The sequence below is a fragment of the Mytilus edulis genome, chromosome 7, assembly GCF_963676685.1.
Source record: "Mytilus edulis chromosome 7, xbMytEdul2.2, whole genome shotgun sequence".
NCBI lineage: Eukaryota > Metazoa > Mollusca > Bivalvia > Mytilida > Mytilidae > Mytilus > Mytilus edulis.
This window is the reverse complement of record NC_092350.1, coordinates 90,012,540-90,017,202: the sequence shown is the minus strand read 5'-3', so window position 1 is coordinate 90,017,202 and position 4,663 is coordinate 90,012,540. Positions and strand designations below refer to the sequence as shown.

The 4,663-nt window shown below is 31.0% G+C and overlaps 1 long non-coding RNA gene across 1 annotated transcript; it reads right to left on the bottom strand.

Annotated features, from left to right (window-relative positions):
- Window positions 1–2,489: 2,489 nt before the first annotated feature.
- On the bottom strand, window positions 2,490–4,354 carry LOC139482445 (uncharacterized). Its single transcript, XR_011654867.1, has 2 exons — window positions 3,559–4,354; window positions 2,490–2,795 (listed from the first exon to the last, which is right to left on the bottom strand). It is a non-coding gene; the product is annotated as an uncharacterized lncRNA (long non-coding RNA).
- Between the last annotated feature and the right edge of the window lie 309 nt (window positions 4,355–4,663).

Genomic DNA, 4,663 nt, shown 5'->3' with positions numbered 1-4,663 from the left:
AAACATCAACTAATGATATGAGCTACTATATAGATTATTTGTAAACTTAGTCTTAATTGTTAACGGCATCGAATGAATTATTTCTAACGTAAAATTGTCCTTTCTAGTCTCGGGTTTTAAACAATTAAAGAAGCTTTTGTGTTTATAACAACGTATTATTCATTTTGATATCTACAACACGTAATGAACAACACATTTCTTATAAAGATTGAATGGCATATACCATGCTCAAATTGACTATCAACATTATATTCAGTATCATAATTAATAAGTTGATTATTTTACTGTTTTGTACGAGAAAATAAACACGTGTCCATTCAATAGTCATTTATATTTCGTGAATTATAGCAACTGCTTAATTTATTAATACGCAGTAGATAATGCAGATATATGAAAACATCAGACACCCGTCTGATCTACAAACACTCATCAGTGACCCTCGGATCTGCAAGAATAAAAGGCCGAAAAAGGACATAAACCTCGAAAAGTTTGTTTTCCAAAAAAAAAAAAGATGATATGATCTATTCCAGGGGTTAACAAATGAAAAGAAATCACAATGATATTATATGTTAGTACCTAAACTGCATTCCATATTTAATTAAAATAAATATCCATAAATAATCATTAAACACATTATTTCCTACTATTGTGTTTTTATAATAGTACAAACTTTTATAACATATTTGAAAGATGAATACGAAACAAAATATGAAACCTTTCAACAACACCCGATTTCAAAGTATTATATCGTAGCATAACAATAGTATCGTCCAAATTATCGACCACGTACACATTTCGTGTCTTTTGTCTATTTTTGTTAAAGGTCTTCGCATGAATAAACATAAATGTCTCTTGATTATACTGAACCTTAGTATTTAAAAGAAGTATTTGGTTACGTTAACATTTCCGAAAACCTTAAATGATTTCAATCGAAATATTTTCTGTACACTTAAACTATTATTTTTTTTATTTCTGCGAGTTGTAAAGAATTCATGGGGTACTTGTTACCGGCTGTCGATGGTCTTATTTTATAAATGATGTGTCTGAAACTTTAAGTTTAAATGCAAAGTTTTTTAAAGCCTTTCCTTTTCCTTTTAGAAAAAGTAAAATTTCATATCACCTTTAAATATAGATGACTTTAACACAGTTAAATATTCAGTAGTTAATTGTTTAAGACAAACTATTGAATTCAGACCGAAAAAAAACATGTTCTTACCTCAAACTGTCTTCAATATCCGTCAAATATTAATATGCGAATTCCACAATCAAACCGTTCACTTATATCCCATTTTGAAATTTATACATCATACCTTATAACGTCGCCTGTAGTTACTGAGTAAAGTTAAAACACACGCCATTTGTGTTTTTATTTAACAGATCACCGCTTGAACACACATACAAGGTATTTGGTCATATTTTACCTTAGGTATTTAAAAAAGTAAATAGAATATAGTTACAGGTGTAAACAGTCTTTTTACCTATTTATCCGAAATGTACACACTGTCAAAATGTAGAGTAATTAAACTACCGAACTCAAAGGAAAATTCAACACAGAAATTCTTTTATCAAATTACACAATCAAAACCTTAAACACGCAAAACGACTGTAAATCGACTGTTACATTCCTCATACGATAAAGACATTAATTTTCCTTGTTTCGAAAATGGTGGATTAAACCTGGTTTATTGGCTTGCTAACCCTTTCATTTGTATGACAGTTGTATATAATTCAAATATTTTGCCAACAATTTATAAGCAAAACAAACAGAAATAATAGTAAAAATGTCAACAAACAACAGTCGACCCTTAATCACAGTGAAACATCTCAAAGACTACCCGCCCGTCGGACCTCAGAAAACAACCGCTTTGTGGGGGTGGCTGGCTAGTCAAAATTTAAATCACTTAGAGTTATTTCCCCTATTATATATTTGTTTGGGGACATATGAAAATATATATTACCGTAATCGAAATATATGTTTTCCTCTGTGAATTTTTGTTTTCTTTATTATATGTATCATAAAATACAGGTACAATTTCTATTTCATTGCAGGAATAATAGATAAACGTATCATACAGTAATGGTATTTCTTATTTGTAAACTTACTCACCTTAAAACGTTTTCAATATGTTTCAAGAGTTATGACTACTTATGTGTAGCATGTGTGTTAATTTTGATCCGTCACAACATGATAAGCTTGGTTATTGAAACAGGTTCGACAAGTAAACCGTTATCACTCAGCATGCATTTGGGGCAATATGCGCAATTGTTATTCCATAGGCCGTAATGGTAACGTTTTCTTCTGTTGCTCAGCCCATATCGTAAACTTGTATATGCATGATGGCTTGTTTCGAAGCTGAGACATTTTTACATATGTGGTTAAATTTTCGGGGTACGAAGTGTGATTCATTTTTCCGTAATTTAGCAAACCCCGAGTATCCTTTTGCGATGTCGCTCCTCATGGTAAAAAATCCCAATTTTAACACAATAAGTTCTTTGAAATTTTAATACTTTGAACACATTTCATAGCTCCATGGTTTTTACACATTTATTCTGTGTTCCCTTATTTTCTAAATTAACACTAATGGTTCAGCTCAGTTATTTGTTTATCATAGAAATGTGTCAAATATCACTACACAGAGATTTTTTGTTTACACGTGACTTTTGTGTTCCTCATTTCAAGGCGCATTAGGGGTATTGTCCCATATTGAAATCCATAGTTCTGATTTTTCCAAATATTTTTAGGTGATCTTCATCGGTATGACATTCTGAATAAATCTGTGTATTTTTGTCCATTTCTGAAAAAAAATAAAGTCATTTCAGCACTATATGGCAATGACACTTTTATCGCTATATTCATTTATTTTTAATACAACGTGCATGTATAATTAATTTCTTCCAGTATACCTTTACTAGTCAAAACAAGGACAAAACTTCTGATGATAACCTTAAATAACAATACACAGACCCTATTAAAGCATTCTATAACATTTTCTTGTGTCTTAAAGTGCATTTTGACAGAGAAATTATGCAAAAATGTAGATTTCATAAAAAAAAAACCAGCAAAATAACTATTCTTACTAGTGGACATCTGGTATATAATACTGTGGAAACCCCTCAAAACTACTGGGAACGTCATTCTTATCATGTAATTAGAGTGCAATGAAGTGCAAATTCTCAAAACTTGTCCATTCACATAATTCTATTTGAGAAAAAAAGGCTTTTTACATGTATTTCAGTGAAAACCCTTTATCAGTGAGAAATCCACATGAGGTATTAAAGGAAACATTGTGACATCACACGTATTATGGCGTCATTAAATAATGACAGATCAAAATAGTGCTAAATAGAGTTTGCAGTGTTACATGAGAATCAGTTGACGCAAGATTTAACTCGAAATGTTGAGTCGAAAAGACCAGTAACCAAGCCTTTTCATTTAATAGCAAGACCATAGCAACAGTTTTCATATAAGCATATTTTTAACATACCGACTGTAATTTCATTTGCACAAATACCATAAATAAATAATTTAGAGCTTACCTAATAAATCAAAATGCTTACCAGTTATTCAGGACTTTTTAAAACCTTTAGTTTGTCATCTCATATTTAAAAGTAATGATATGTCTGGAACTGAAATAAGACCAAAAAAAATAACTCAAACTGTGTTATCATTTAATTTAAATACATAAGTATTATTGAGAGAGAAAAATCTAATTCTTGAAAATTTTATCACAAAGAAAGAAAAATGCTTCTCCCTTGTGGCTTAGCCACCTTCATTTAAACTGTTTATATTAGAAGCAATGAGTAGTAGCTAACTAGCTTAATACATGTAGTTGAATAGCAATATTGTGTTCAAGAAGGTTTGACCCTCCCCCTTTTTCACTGAGAAATGACAATATCTTGTGTTTTGCTCGTGTGCATTAACAATAGTAATTCGTGATTTTCTTAATACATGTACATGTTTTTTTTCTGTTTATTTGCATATGATATCTACTGACCAGGGTCAAATCATTGGATAAAAGCACATGTATGATGTATCTCACTTTACTCGTGTGAAGTGTGTTATCTCCCTTGATTATAAGCTATTCCTGTAGACCAGAGTGATAATTGCATAACAAAGACTATATTGTGTCATGTTTACTTACAATTTATTTATATTACATGTAAGTTTTTTCTTGCCTTTTTCAATTGAATAAACAATTCATTTCGGATCTCTCGGGGTAAACAAAGTTATGACTGTGCCTAAAAAAAGTGTTCAGCCCCGTGCCAGTAATGCATTTAAAAGTGAAAATTTTATTGAATTTTTGCTGTTCTTTATCAATAATATTTATCTGAAATCATTTATGATAACTAGGTATAAATAAAAAACTACTAACCATCATTTTAACAATGTTCTGTGGTGTACAAGGTGAAATTAGCTTAAGACATCTCTGGATCATTTCTCACAAGATGGGGCAATATGCGCAATTGTTATTCCATAGGCCGTAATGGTAACGTTTTCTTCTGTTGCTCAGCCCATATCGTAAACTTGTATATGTATGATGGCTTGTTTCGAAGCTGAGACATTTTTACATATGTGGTTAAATTTTCGGGGTACGAAGTGTGATTCATTTTTCCGTAATTTAGCAAACCCCGAGTATCCTTTTGCGATGTCGCTCCTCATGGT